Below are 15,680 nucleotides of genomic sequence, written 5' to 3' on the forward strand. Positions count from 1 at the left end.
ATCAAATCCCCATCCAGGAGGGTGCAAAACTTCCCTGTGCTGCCAGCCCGGCTGGAATTCAAACAGGTGATCCTGGAGAGGAAAGGTGGAGCGTGCACACATGTGATCTGCATGTGTGGGAGCAGCCTGTGAGCTCTGCCTGCAACGAGCTGGTGCTGCTTCAGCTTCTTCTCAAAGAGTGACTTGGGGTACATTTGACCCGAGATCTGTCCTCTGCACGAGCACGTGTGTAACATTTTGTTTGTGCACGAGAGACGCCTGTGGTATGTCCCTGTTCCATCATGGGAATGCTGCCATGAATGGAAAAGCTAAAACATGTCACATACTGGTTTTTAAGTCTCAGCCACCTCACATGCAGTTGGTGCTATCGCAAAGTCGGCTGTCATATACGACTGCTACCAAGCTGAGGGAACAAGCTATCCTGTAAACTGAGGAAAACACGAGAGCTGGGCCATGTCTGTGCAGGAACCACGCTCACAAGATGTGCACGTTGCCCCTCAAGAGGAAGGATGTGCGACACAAGCAGGTGTGATTGCACAAACTTGGTGTTTGCATGTTTCGTGTGGAGGTGCTGGGTGTGTGGAAACATCAATAAAGCAATAAAGGTTTATTTCATCCCCACACTTCTTTTCACAGGAAACAGACGACTTTCTCCTTGCTACTGTCAGATTTCAGCAAAATTAACAGAAATTTACAAAGATATTAACAGAAGGCCCCTCTACCAGAGAAGCCACCTATGGAAAAGACAAGCCACATGCTCTCACTTCATTCTCCCAAATGCAATTCTTGCCCAAGTCACCATCACTCCAGCTACAAAAAATCTCTTCCCCTCACCAAATGCCCAAAAATGTGCCAAGTCAGAAAACTCAACGTCTATGTTCTTCCATACTGGAAAGTCCTGCTACATCACACTTAGCTTAGCTGTGCTTTAGCCTTGCTCCTGCCCTGATTCAGTTTAAAATTTCCCCCCTTTTTAAAGCCCTCCAAAGGAGATGGTCCAAGGTCTTCCTTAGACATCCTTCCTCCCTGCTCCCCCATCTGTCTACATCCCCTCTCCACAGATTTTTCCACCCAGCTTCAGAACCATAGGTGCTGAAGCCGCCTCCTTCTTCTCTCCCCAGGTCCAGCTGCCTGAAACAGGCATTTTCCCTCCCCACCTCATTGCCTGACAAGTCTCCTTTCAAACATGATCTGATACTTCTCCCTCTCCTCTGTCGATAAACCTCAGAGTCTCTCTCCCTGCTTCTCACATACCTCCATCACTGGACTGACTGTAAGGCATGTGGGATAAAGGTATCATGGAAAACGTTACAGCAAATCACAGGGTTTTGCTTTGATTCTTTTCCTGCTTATTTATTTATTTTTTGAAGGGAGGTAACAAGTCAGAGAGAAGCTGGCTGAGATTTCTGCCGTACATTTTTTTGCAGCAGCAAGATCCTCCATCTTCCTTGCTGGATTGAATAGGGTCTCAGGACAATTTAGACTCCCTCCCCCATCTCCCATTCCTGCTCATATTCTTCAACACATGATGCTCTCCTCCCAGCCCTGACTGGGAAAGCACATATCCTCACTCTCTCCCCCTCTTCCAGCTCCTGCCTCGCATAGGTTGTGCCAGGACATTAGGATGACGAACATTTGTGCAGCTCAGAATCTTGTAGGTTATTTTTTAACAAAACAACTAGAATCAATGAAACCTGAATGATGGCACACGACAAACTTAAAAGACCTCGTGAGGATGCACCTAGCATTTCAGGAGGCTTTCTGTGTCTCATGCCACAAGGAAAAAAATGTCCCTCCAAATTTAACCAAAGCCAGTATCGATACTGTGATAAGCCCGGGTGTGAGGAGCAGGGATTCTCTCCCCTTTGCCTTTTTTTAAATTTTTTTTTTTTTTGGCTCTTGCATATTATCACCTCACCAACAGTAGCATAACAGCTACAAAACCTCCGGCAAGAGAGCAAGCAAGCAGGCTTCACATTGCTGCTCTCACGCCGAGCTCGATATTTACTTGCTGATAAACGGCAACTGTAAATACATCTCATCTAATCTCCCGACATCCAGGAGGGGAAAAAAAACCATCTCCCATCGCCGCGGCGATCCGCCTGGCTCCGGAGGGAGGCAGCGGGATGGAGGGCTGACAAAAGACCCCGGCTTTCCACCCTCCCCCCGGGGCTTCTCCCCGGCGCGGGGCAGCGGGGCCGGCGGCCGCCCCGGGCTCTCCCCCCGCTCCTTCCTCGGCCCGCCACCCCCATCAAAGCCGCCGGGACAGAAGCCAACAGGTGGAAGGCGCTTTTTTTTTTGTCCCTTCCGCGCCCGGTCCCGGGATCCCCCCGCCGGCGGGGAGCGACCAGAGCAAACCGAGACGGGGGAGAAACTGAGGCACGGCGCCGCGGCCGCAAAACTTTGCTCCGGCGAGCCGGGGGCGCGGGGCCGACTGCGACACACGCGGCCGCCCCCCGCCCCACAGCCGCGGCGGGGGAGCGGCGGCGGGCGGGGAGCGGCCCCGGCGGCGCCGGCTCGGAGCCCCCGCCCGCGGCCGGCGCTTGCCTTACCTGCGTTAGGCGGCGAGGGCGCGGGGCGGCATGGCGGGGGCGGCGGGGAGCGGGCGTAGCTGCGCCGGGCGGGCGCTACGGCAGCATCGGGGCAACTCACGGGGAAGCCGTGCCGGGCCTTTTGTCTGCGCGGGGCGGCGGGGCGGCGGGGCCGCCTCCCCCCGCGGGCGCCGCGGCGCTTGGTACGGCCCAGGCATTCATGCCAAGCGGCTTTCACACATGGAGGCTTGTCTCCAGCGGCTGCTGACAAGCCACAAACAAGGCGGCCCCCTCCCTCCTCCTCCTCCTCCCGCCTCCCTCCTCCTCCTCCTCCTCCTCCTCCGCCGGCCTCCTCCATGCGAACTCCAACTCCGGTGACAGGCGCGGGGCAGGGAGAAGGGCGCCCGCCGCCTCGCCGCGAACGTGGCAGGCACCCGCTTTGCTTTCCCCCTGGCCGGGAGGGATCGGGGCATCGCAGGCTCCCTCCGGCAGGAAAGGCAGCGCTAAACCCGCCGAGCAAAGAGCGCGGGGCCGCCGCGTCCCACCCTCGCCAGCGCCGCCACCAACCATGGCTCCTGCAGCGTTCCGGCTCCTCCAGGATCTGCCGAGGAGCCGGCCAGGAATTCGCCCCGGCTCTCCCCTTTCCAAGGTCGCGCAAATAAACCGGGCACGCCAAACGGCGGAGACCCAACGCCAAAGGCCTCGGGGTCAATTTCAGCCCCCAGCAGCGCGGTGGTGGCAGGCGAGGGTGAAATCACAAAAAAAAGCCAAGCCCTCGTGGACTGCCAAAAATTTTTGCAGCTACCCATTACTGTAAACAGGGAGAGCCCAGTTGTCCAGTGAGAAAGTCTAGGTGTCACAAGGCACGGCCAGCTCTTAGAACCCAAGACACCCAAAAAGGGCCTGGCCCAACAGCGGGGCCATGTTGGGTCCGGACTTGCAGAGGTTTGAGCTAAGTTTGTTCAGTGACTTCAGCCGAGAGGGTTCCCTGGCCATGCCGGTTTGCACGGCCTCCATCCAGCACCAGCCAAAACAAAACATAGCCCCTGTGAATCATTAAACTCTGCTGCCTTGCGTACGGGTTCAGCAGGGTTCAGTCGGCCCAGAAAGCAAACCACATGACCCACTGTCATAAGTTTCGTAACAAAACCACAAAACTCAATCTCAAAAAACACATCCTTGTCCAGGGATAACAAAAGATTTTTTTTTTTTCTCCGAGTCTCAACAGTAAAGTTCTATGGAGCCCAGAAGAGTGTTGCACAAGAATCAGCTGGCTTCATTTAATAAAAGTAATTATAATCATCATAATAATCACCAGTTGGATAGCTTTTGTTGTCCAATGATCTCAAAGACATTTTACTAACCCAGACAAGTATTTTTATCTAAATTTAACAAGTGATAAAACATTTGGGCAGATGAAGTGACCTACTCAAGGTCATCTTCTGAACCTGTAACAGAAGGGAGAATGCACATTTTTGAACTCAAGTCCTCAACAGAAAATCCACTTCCCAGAAACAGAGCTCCTACAATTCCCCCAAAACTCAAAAAAGTTTTACTCAAGTCGCAGTTTTGCTGAAAGAAATTTTAGCCAGGTCTATTTTGCAGCTTGGATACTAGGACAGATGCAAATGAGGTTCTTCTCAGGAAAGAGAAATAGAGGTCAAGTGGTGAGAAAAGACTACAACCAAGGTTGACTGAGGAGAAAGGAGAAGGGGAAGAGCAAAGCCAGGAGAGAAGGCTGGAAAATCAGAGACACACCTACAAATTTCCCAGCTGGAAGAGCAGGATAGCTCCAAAAGATCTGGGTGAAAGGTTTGAAGGCTATGTGAAGAATATAAAAAGGTGGAAGAAGGCAGAGTCTGGAGTTTGACCTGCAGGAAAGCCAAATCAACCACTTGCAGTCAGGCACTTGAGAGCTGACTTGAGAGTCACACCAAAGCTTTGGCCACGGTGTCAGTGAACCCCCCAAACAGGCTGCTCAAGCACTCTCACCGTGGCAGGTGCTGGGAGCTGGCTCTGCAGGTCCTCCAGAGAGGATGACTGCCACACTCAACCTGTTGGAAGCAAAGCCAGATTATGGACAGAGTAGTCATCATGTCCAGCTTCATCTCCCCAGCAACTGTGCCCACTGGTACGCAGGGTTCTGATATTCATCTCCAGGTTTTGGAGTCTTTAAAGGGAAAAAAGCCTCCCTGTGTTGTCACAGGTTGAAGCCTGATCATTTCAAGTATCCACATTCTGCTAATGGTGTGAAACAAGTTAAGCTAAACTTACCTTCTCTGGGAATGACTGTGCCCAGTGGATAGCCTGTCTCCACTGCTCCAAATCTCACTCTTTCGAGTCGCTTTTCAACTTTGAAGATGACTTGGTCTTCCTTTCCAGTCCCTGGCCTTCCTAATGCCTAATCAGCTCTGGGCAAGGCCATATCTTCTTGTAACTGCTGAGAGCTGCTGCTCTTGGCAGGGTGGATTTTCCCTCTTCCTTCATTTCCATAACGTTTCCCTTCTGTTTACTTTCCCATTGCTCTCCTCATGGCCGCAATTCAGGGCAGCATGTAAGCACATGTTTAATCTCATTGATCTCGTGGCACTCCATGTACGAAGGAAAACGTGGGTCCCTTTGCCCAGCTCCTGCTTATGAATTTCTGGTTAAAGAGACATGAGGTAAAAAGTTAGAAGTGGTCACCCAAGGGTGGACTGGAATATGGGGTTCCCCCTCCTCTCTGCCCAAAGCTCAAGCAGCCAGGCTGCTGATTCCTGTGGATGCTTCCTTTCCCAGGTGTGTGTGTGCCCAGGGAAGCCACAATCCTTTTAGGAAAATCATAATGCCTGTGGCAGAAGAGGTGAGCATGCCCTCCCCAAAACAGCCAGCACCTCGGGAGCTGGAGCACATGCATGGGACATGCAGACAGGAAAGCCCCGTAGGAAAGAAGGAAGCATTGGCTGGGTGTTCCATATATCCTCTCTGGGGGCTCATAGAGAGCCCATCCTGGAGTTATGCTCCCCTAGGCAAAGAGAAATTTCATGTCTGGCCTTTCCTATTGCTGCTGTTGTGCTTAGCCTTGTCAGGTGGGAGCCTTTCCCAGGTAGGTGCAGAACAGAGCCGTGGGGCCTCATTGTCAAATCTGGTGGGTGTGAGGGGTCTGGGGGTCCCCAGCACATGATGTGAGCTAATCAAGGATTTGCAGGATCACATTTTGCATTCAGATGTTCAAACTCTACCTGGGTCCTGCTTTAGGAGCCTAGGAGCTTCCCTTTATTTGGCTCATCTCTCAAGTAAGAATTGTGATGTCCCTTTCTTGCACTTCTGCAAGTTTAGATCATGGTGGAAGATTTGGGGGGCAGCAGGAAAAATAACCCCTTTTCACTGTGTGCATGTACACAGTGAACATGACTTAAACAACCCCAACTCCAGCAGTATAGGTGACTGCTGTAAAACAAACAGCCTGGGATAGGAGAATATGACCCCCATACACAGGGAATATACCTAAGTTTCCCTGCCTGCACTGAAGCGCTTCCCTCCTCTACAAGTACATCAAGAATGTGTAAAATAAATCCTATGTTTGTCCCATTTTCCAAGTAGGAATACATACACCTGCACCATGTAGATGTTCTGTGAGTACAGGGTAGAGCAGACACCTTCAGAGCACGCTGGGCAAACTGTACATATGCAGATCATCTGCACAGCATATGCACAGCAGGTCTGACAATTTTTGGATTCATTAGACATAGTGTGTGAATGCTGTAGAGTTCACCTCCCCAGTGTGCAGTCAACCTATCCTGAATTTCTGGATGTTCAGCAGTCCAACTATCTGAAAGGCCTGATGGGCATGTGGAAATTCTGGATAAGCATATGCAGTATTGAGATTTCATCCCAAGCAAATTCCCAGGTGGAGAAAGACGAGATGTCCAAGGGAATAGGCACATGGAAGCTCACAATGCTGAAAAAGAATGGGTGGTTCACCTGTTCTACCTGTGCAGAAACCATCCATATCTCTTCTGATCTATGCTCCTCTGCCTTGCCCAGCACTTTTCTTCTCATTGAGTGCCCAGGCTGTTCCAAAAGCTGCACGTTCGTGTCTGCTCTGCTACACTGAACTTGCATGGCTTTCTGTGGTTGCCTGTGCACACACATCCTGTCTCATGTGTAGACTGCTCAAGTTTGTTGCCTGTCCCTCTGTCCCTTGGAGTAAATGTCCTGAAGTGGTCACATTTTGCAGCACTCCAGGGAGTCTTTTGCTCAACCCCATCGGTATTTCCCCTTGTCACTACAGACCATCTAATATCCCTGCTAGAGAGGTTTCATTCCTGGTCAAACCTCAGACAAAACATTCTCAAGAAAATCTCAGGAATCCCATTATTGCCAATTTTCAAACCAGCTGTTATTTTTCTTCAAGTCCCTGGTCTTCAATTCACGGGCTTATGCAAGAAGATCAACCTTCACTAAAATAGGAAAAGTAACTTTTGTAGCTCGTGAAAGGCTCTGACACTGGAATAGCAGAAAAGGACCCTGAGGTCATCATATGTGTGCGTGTTTTCAAGGCAGATTTCAGAGCCCATGCCCTGATTTTCAGGTCCTGTTGCTCTCTGGGGGTGACACTGCCCGGCCGGGCCGAGTTTAGCCCGTTCTGCTGGAGGCAGAGGATGCTCGGAGGAGTGTGGTGAGAGGAGGAGAAGGAGGAGGATGGCTGCGGAGAAGGAGCAGTGCAGCAGAGGTATCCCGGAGCGCCCTGAGCCGGAGGGGGCTGTTCCCTGGCACTGAGTGCATTGTTTCCCGGTGCTGTCATGCCGTGAGGTGGTGCCGGCTGTGGTTGTAACCAGCAGGCGGAGCTGGGCTGGATAAACAAGCTAGAGCTATTCATAGCCATGAGGAGGGCAGAGCGCTCCTCTCCTAGCAACACAGCCAGGAGAAGAGCAGGAGAGCTCTGCCCAGCTGGTGGAGAAACGTGTGTGCGAAATGTTGGTGTTCTTGCCTTCCCGAGTTGCCAGTCCATGGCTGGAGCCCTCTCACCTGGAGCCCTCTCACCTGCCGTGCTCCCTCGCTCCAAAGCCTCGGTTTGATCCCAGTGATGCTCTCAGGTGGTGGCCAGCTCTGTTCCCTGGGGTTTGATCAGTGAAAATGTCCTTGCCTGGTTTAAAACCATCCAGAGATGAGGGTTAAAAGGTTTAGGGTGCAAACCTGCGCAGCCAGGAGCTCCTGGGAAGGGCTTGAGCAGGGACTCCTCTGCCCTGCTGCCTGTCCCAGGGTGGGTGCTGGACCCTCCTGGATCCAGCACACCCAAAAATACCCATAAACAGCTGGAGGGCTGCTGCACTTTCACTGTTCACTTCTTACCAGAAGGCCAGTTACATCAAAACCTGCAAGTAGGGTCGGAATTATATTCTTGGATGTGTGGAGTGAGGCTGGTGAGGCACTGAAACAAATTGTCCAAAGCAGCTGTGGGTATCTCATCCCTGGAAGTGTTCAAGGCCAGGTTGGATGGGGCTTTGAGCAATCTGGTCTAGTGGAAAGTGTCCCCCTTCCCTGCAGGAGGGTTTGGAAATGGATGATCTTTAGGATCCCTTCCAACCCGAACAATGCTTTGATTCTGTGAAATCTTAGGGCATAGCTCTGGAAGCTTTGGGTGCAGGTATGTGATAAACCCATTATACCAGGTAAGTGTGCAGAGACAGCTTGCAAAGGAAGCTAGCACACCCAGCCGTTTGAAAAATTAGGCATGTAGTAGCAAGGTACTGACAAGTGTTCCACACACCTGTAACACTGCCAGTAAATCAAGCAAAGGCATTTGTCAGCTTGTCATTAGGAGAGTAATGAGGTAAGTACAATAGAATTTAGGGCAAGCAATGAGGCCAGCATCCCTCTGCAGTAGATTTGGCCAGAGACAAAGAAGAGTCAAAGTTTAAAAGCAAACAAGACTCCAAGCAGAGAGAGCTCAGTCCCTAATGAAGAGCATTCCTTGCTCTCACCTCTGCATGGTGCAGACTGAATTGGATCTCTGGGAAGGAGCAAGGCTGCCTTCATCCTGCTCCTGCCATTAACAAGTGAGGCAGACACCTCAGGACCCCACACTTCTGATTCCACCAGTCCATACTCATAACAAATGTCCTCAAACCAGCATACAGGTATTTTGATCTCTGGCAGACCACAACGAGCAGATTGCTGACATACCGTTTTCCAGCAAGGTTTCAATGTGTGAATTTAATAAATGGTTGTGAATTGGGAACAAAAAAGGAGGGGGAAAAATCAGAAGCTCAATTACAATGTCTATCTGAAAGCTGCATACTAGGCTCCAGAGCTCTCACAAAACATGCCACCACTTGAACTCCAGGAGTAATTAAATTTTATGGAGTTTGGCGAGAAGAGAGGGCCCCAACTCATAGTTTACCATTTGGTTACAAACTACTTGCTAAATAGCAGGAGAATTATCAAATCCAGGAATACTGGGTTCTGCTCCTAGCTATGGGAGCTAGAGGTTAAAACAATGAAGGAGTTACTCCAGTCGTGTAATTTGGCCCATCCAGATGGAAGGCAGAGTAGCTGAAGGAGTAAGAGAAATGTATTCGAGTCGTGATCGTTGCCATACTGTGCAGCTTTTTCTTTATTTTTGAATTGCAGGATGGTTAGGGCGTGCAGGGGGTCACAGACTGAAGCCTTAGCCAGCAAGTAAAGTTAGGAAGTGCCCCATAATGTAAGTGAAATAGCAGTAGGGGAAAGCCAGGGATGTAAGGTGTGTTTCCCCAGGGCAGCTCCCTGAGTCTGCAGGAAATTCAGCCCGGGACTCTCACTGATTCAGCTGAAAAAGCAAAAGCCCAGTACAGCTAAGAGTACGTGATAGAAACAATGATAAGGCAAGAGAGAGGGAAGAAAAAAGAACAATTGATTTAATGCCTTCTTCATTTGTATTTAAATAAATAAAGATGCCAATAGAAGGCTCTAGGCACCTTACCACACAATTAACACAACCAAAGAGAAACCAAACTATGCACCACTCCCAAGCAGCATGAAATGATTATCCAGAATGTGCTCTGCCACCTCCCAGAGGAAAAAAAAAAACTTGCCCCAGCCCTTACAGCCTCTCTCTCCAGAGGGTGACATTTGCAATGTGCTTGCCTTGCAGGCATTTGCTGGGAAACGGGGACAGCACATCGGAGAGCCACTGGAGCCCTGCCAGGGACACCCCTGCACCTCTGCCTGCCCATGGCCTGAGGAGACATGAAGTGCTCCTAGTCACTAGCACATGGGAAAGGGATAAAACGTCCTGCTCTTCTTCCTTAGCAGAAAAAATGTTGGCTCACCCGAGCCCCTGTTGACACTGAAGAATATTGCTGGCCCTGGTATAACGAGCTGGAAAACTTCAGTGTCCTAATGAAAAAAAGAAAAGGAAAAAAACTGTAATTTCACCGGCAGTTGTTTCACTAGCAGGACTGCTACAAGCTCCAAGCCATAATGTTGTTAGTGTTTCTCCCACCACCAGGCATTTTGAATTGTTTCTGTTTCCCATTAGCATCTCTTGCCCAATGCTGCAGCTGCACACACACACACACACACACACCCCTCTGGCTGCCGGTGGAGCCAGGGCTGGAGCTGACAGTGCTGCAGCTCCCAGCCCTCAGCTCCAGGGACACAGCCTTCCCCTGCCTGCACCCAGCAGGGACCACTTTTGCAGCAGTCATGCTCAAATGCTAAGCCAGTCACTCTCAGAGTGTCCTAAAGTCACCTGTGAGTGAATGCTTTGTGTGTGCTGCAGGAGGGTCCCTCGTGTCCTCTCTGGCTGGTCCCAGTGATCCCCAGCCCCACCTTTCACACAGAAGCCCCCAAGAAGCTACAGTGCTGCAGGGCAAGCTCAAGGGCACACATCAATCCAGCAAAACAGATCAGGGGCTGGGATGAGGTGGGGGAATGGGATGTACCTGTGTGTGCTGGTCCAAAGAAACCTAGCAAAGATGGGGCATTAAGACAGGACTCAGAGTCAGAGGGCATAGAGGCTGGGTGCCATGAATGGGGACAGTGTGGGAATTGAAATTTCACAGAATTATAGAACCAAAGAATCATAGAAAATGCTGGGTTGGAAGGGACCCATCAGGCTCATCAAACCCAACTCGTGGCCCTAGGCAGGACACCCCAGGACTCACACCATGTGCCTGAGAGCATTGTCCAAACACTTCCTGAACTCTGTCAGGCCTGGTGCTGTGACCATTTCCCTGGAGAGCCTGTTCCAGTGCCCAGCCACCCTCTGAGTGAAAAACATTTTCCTGATATCCAGCCTAAACCTCCCCTGACTCATCTTCATGCCATTCCCTTGGGTCCTGTCACTGGTCACAGAGTGAAGAGAGCAGTGCCAGCCCCTCTGCTTCCCCTCATGAGGGTGTTGAAGACCACAATGAGCTCTCCCCTCAGGCTGAACAGACCAAGTGGCCTCAGCCATTTGTCAGAAAGCTTCTCCTCCAGTCCCTTCACCATCCTCATGGCCTCCTTTGGACACTCTGTAGTGGCTTAATGTCTTTTTTACATTGTGGCACCCAAAACTGCCCCCAGGACTGGAGGTCCTGGCTGGTGATGCTGGGCCTGGAGCCCCCCAGGACAGGGATGTCCCTCCTGGCTGCCAGGGCACTGCTGACTCAGATCCAATTTACCATCAGTCAGCACCTCCAGGGCCCTTTCTATGGCACTGCTCTCCAGCCTCTCATTCCCCAGGCTGTACACACAACAAGGGTTGTCCTGTCCCAGGTGCACAGTCTGGCACTTTCCATTGTAAATCTTCGTACAGTTTGTGATCACCCCTCTCTAATTTGTCAAGGTCTCTCTGCAGGCTGTGTGTGCCCTCGAAGGAGTCAACAGCTCCTCCCAATTAAGTCTTGTCAGTGAATTTACTCAGCAATCCTGCCAGTCCTGTGTCCAAGTTGTTAATGACAATATTGGAGATCACTGGTCCTAGAATGGAACCAGCTTGCTCTTCCCCCATTCACTGTAAGTCTTTGTGCCTGACCTGTGAGCCAGTTGCTCACCCACTGTGTACCACAGTTATCCATTTGTGTGCTGGACACTTTGTCCAGAAGGAGACCGTGAGAAATATTATCAAAATCTATGCTGAAGTCCAAAAAGGTTATATCTACTGGTTTTCCTGCTAAATGGTGTTTGATTGTTGACTTTTTCCTGGCCAAGTATCAGGCACATTAACAACTGCATTTACTGGAAAAAAACCTCTGCTGCAGTAAAGGCTCTCTGCTGTTGTGCTTCTGACCTACCTGATCCAGCATGAGCTGTATCCAGACCACCTGGGGGACTGCAGAGGTGCTGTGGGGCAAGCTCAGACTGGCATAATGCACACTTCTGAGCACTGGACAAAAGAAAGAGCTTGCCTGAGTGGGCATGGGAAGGATCAATGTGTAGCTGGTTCTCCAGACCTCTGGTAGATCTGGTATGCAGAGGAGTGCAGCCTTCAAGTCGTGTGCCAGCCAAGCACAGGAGACAAACATCACCTCCAGCCTTGGTAGCCTGGCAGGACTTGTAAGCACAAGTCTTGAACCACAGATAGTGGTTTTGCCAGGTTAATCCTTACATCTTCTCATTCTGGCTCTGCCCTCACAGTTGACATCTGACCATCTGCTCTGACAGAACCCTAAATTCTTGCAGGATGAAGTTACAAAGAGGAGACTTTTGACACTCCAATAACTTTAATTTGTCTTTGGGTTCTCTACAGGTTTACAGTCACCAACTATAGCAATAACCAGAGTGATCCTTATGAAGCAAGGCAGGGTTGCCAAAGCAGGGGCAGATCTGCAGGTACTTGGGAATCACAGTTGGCTACACCTCTACAGTGATGGGGATGACACCTGGCAACAAGACTGCCCTTAGGAAAGCACCTCATGCATTTGGTGGGTCAGCCACTGCCCTGCAGCCAGTCTGCGTGGTCCCACAGTGTTAGTGACCCTGACACCTATACATTACAGAGCACGGGGTTCTGCTGCTGCTAAGTCTGTACCAGGGCATGCAGGCATAGCAGAGCTCATGGGATATGAGCTGGCTTGGGTCCAGTACTAGTCCTGCTTCCTCGGTTCAGCAGTGTGCCTTCTGCAGCAAGCCTTGCCCTTATTGCTTTGTGCATGGCTCCAAAAAGGTGCCATGACTTCATGGGATCAAGGCCAGAGCTTTGAAGTCTGCAGGGCTCCCTGGCGCTGCACGGACACACTGACTTGGGTCTTCACAGGCAAGACATCCTTGCACCACCTTTTGCTGTGTGAAGATGTTCACAGTATCCAGGGGGAGCAAAAGGAGGAATGAGTGACACCAGGAGATCTGCCTCTGACTGGGGAATCCAGAGAGTTCATCCCAAGGTGTTCTCAGGTGTGCTTTGTCACCTGCCCCCATGCCAGGTATGCCTCAGTACACACACCCCAGCCCAGCAGCCATCATCACCCTCCTCTCAGTGGGCACTGCCTGGCTCAGAGCCTTCTCCTCGAGCCAGAAAAGCTCCCACTCTCTTGTCCCTGGTGGCCAGAGCTCACATTTGGCAAGCGGAGCCCAGCAATCCTGTGGGAAGGCATGCTTAAACAGAAGAGCTGAATATATCTCCTTCCTGGTCCAGGAGTTATTCTGCTTCCTTTCCTCATTCCAGGTCCCAGCCTGAGTGCCTCTGCCTGGCTGCACACTGGATGCATTCCCAGCAGTGCTCAGCCCTGAGTGTCAGCTGGGAATGCATGCAGCCACAACATCGGGCACGATCCCTGATCCCAAACAGCACCAGCTGTCACCACCTCAACCCACTGGGATTGGGAACGGGGTTTTTATGGTGTGCACATTCTGCCAGCCCCAAGCCTCAGAAACCCACCCGAGCTGTGCATTACTCAGCAAGCCCCAGTCCTGACCACCATCCCAACAAGGAGAAGCTGTGGTTATTCCTGTGCTGCCTGCATGGGGCAGGGGGTTGGCAGAAGGAGGGGTGACCCTCCTGTGGGTCAGGGAAGCTCCTGGCAGTCTCACTGGGCAGAGGACTCATTTCATCCACAGGTGCAGAGCTCCTCAGGGAGCTCCAGTGACATGCATGGAGGGAAGACTGAGCCAGGGCAGGCACTGTGCACTCTGTGGGATGATGCACAGAGGGAAGCCTCTCCTATCAAACATCTAGCCTTGAAATAGTCTGAGTGACCTCATCTGGCTTCCAGTGTACTCCAAACATGTGGGTTGATGTTAAAACTATGCTGCATGGGGTGGAAAAGCCCAGTCCACTTCCAGTGTGTTTCTGACACATATTGAATATTGACACTGGCTCCAGGAACTGGATTTGGGCCTGAGGAAAGAAGAGATGGAGGAGGAATCAACCTGCATGTCTGAAAAGTAAAGGGAGGATATCCAGACAGGAACAAACTGACATCTGGAGCTATCTGCCTCCATAACTCTCTGTCTCTCCAGTACTTATTGTTTCTACAACAGGAGTGATTAGTGCCCCCACCAAGGTCAAGGCCTCCCTGTACAAGGCACCAAACAGCCACAATGAGAAACAGCTCCTGCCCTGATCAGCTGAGCTGGAGAAGAGATCAAGGGCATGGGAAAGGGTGATAGAAGTGGGAAATTACTTGCTAGGTAGCCCAAAGCATGGGCTAGGACAAGAGCTGGGATCACAGACAGGGGTCTCTCCACCTCCCTTCCATCCCTCTCCCCCAGCCCAGTATCCTCGGCACAGAAAGCACACAGACTTTCCTCCACAGCTCCACAGACTGCAGAGTTAATGAGTCAGGTCTGTGAATTAGTTAATTTCCAGGAGTGGTTCTTTCATGACAAACACCACACAGCAGGTATTTTACATCTACAGCTACAAGAGCAGCCTCTAAGGCCACAACCCTTTGTCAAGAGTAAAAATAGAAAACAGTCACAGTAGATGGAAAGAGACAGGAGTAAGGCAAGGGCAGAGAAAGATGGAAGCACTACAGGTTCTGCAGAAGAATGGAGGTTTCCAAAATGTCCAGTTATCTGCAGAATCTGTGTGTGCATACTTGTTTCAGCAAGATGGTAAAGAGGGTGGCTCAGGGCTACACAAAGCCATCTCTAACAGTTATTGGGATTCAGACACCTTAGACTCATTATTGAATAATTAGGGAGCCCATCCTAGCCCAGAAGTCTCATTTTGCCACACTGGCTGAAGCTGAACGAGGCTGTTGTGTTTCCATCCCCTTGGGATCAGGGGCACCAGCAGCGTGGTGGCCTCAGCAGTGCTCAGAGCCCCAGAGGTGAGGAGCAGACAAGGCAGAGGGAAGCAGCTTGGAGCAGGGGCAGTGCAGAGGAACAACCACTGCAGCCCCCAGAGCCCCTGTGGAGGAGCAATAAGGTACACCAGGGTAAATACATCCTTGGGAAAGGATCCCTTTCAGGGAAAGAGAGGTTGCAGGGGGGCACTCAGAGAAGAGGGCAGCTCCACCCTTAAGCACAGCTGTGTTGGGCCAGCTCAGAGATCTGGGCAGCCCTCTAACCTGTCTCCAAGTGGCATGGGAGGAGATGCTGAAGGACAAGAAGAGCTTTCCCAAGGACAACCCTCCTATCGTGAGCTGAGCTTGCCAGCACAGGGATGGCAGTGGGTGCACAGCCTGTCCATGTAGAACACCAAGTGAGCACGAGCAGAGCTGTGGTGTACAACAGGCACAGGGGAGCTGCGACTTTGGTGAGCTGTGTTTCCATGCTGGGGAGCTGGGGAGGGGTGGTGAAGGTATGGGCAAGAAGGAGACAAAGAAGATACTTTAGAAAATAATGGAGAGGATTGATGAGGAATGGAGCAAGAGGGAATGGAGAGGTCTCTAGAAGATAACACAGTAGGGAAGGAAGAGACTTTGGTGACAGGTGGTGGTGGAAGAACAAAGCAGAATAAAAGAGAGGCGATGTGAGGAAGAGAGCGTGAACACAGTCAGGCTGAAATGAGAGACTGAAATAATGGTGGGGAGAGCACCCCTCAGACATCCTTTAGAAAGCAAGTGACAAAGTGAAAAAGGAAAAACAAAATCCATAAAATGCAAAGGGAAGAAGTGGATATTTTATCCCTGTGTGAGGTGATGCTGGTGTGCAGGAGCCCAGTGATTGAAAAGCACAGGCAGAATGGTAAATTCCTCTACATGTGCTTGCCACCACTGGCACAAATAACCTGGGGATGCAAGGACTGCCTGT

The 15,680-nt window shown here is 51.1% G+C and overlaps 1 long non-coding RNA gene across 1 annotated transcript; it reads right to left on the bottom strand.

Annotated features, from left to right (window-relative positions):
• Window positions 1–3,831: 3,831 nt before the first annotated feature.
• Window positions 3,832–9,857, bottom strand: LOC148224634 (uncharacterized). The gene is made up of 3 exons (XR_015801929.1): window positions 9,827–9,857; window positions 4,806–5,175; window positions 3,832–4,585 (listed from the first exon to the last, which is right to left on the bottom strand). It is a non-coding gene; the product is annotated as an uncharacterized LOC148224634 (long non-coding RNA).
• Between the last annotated feature and the right edge of the window lie 5,823 nt (window positions 9,858–15,680).

This window comes from Sturnus vulgaris, chromosome 2, assembly GCF_052056855.1.
Source record: "Sturnus vulgaris isolate bStuVul1 chromosome 2, bStuVul1.hap1, whole genome shotgun sequence".
In the NCBI taxonomy this organism is placed as follows: domain Eukaryota; kingdom Metazoa; phylum Chordata; class Aves; order Passeriformes; family Sturnidae; genus Sturnus; species Sturnus vulgaris.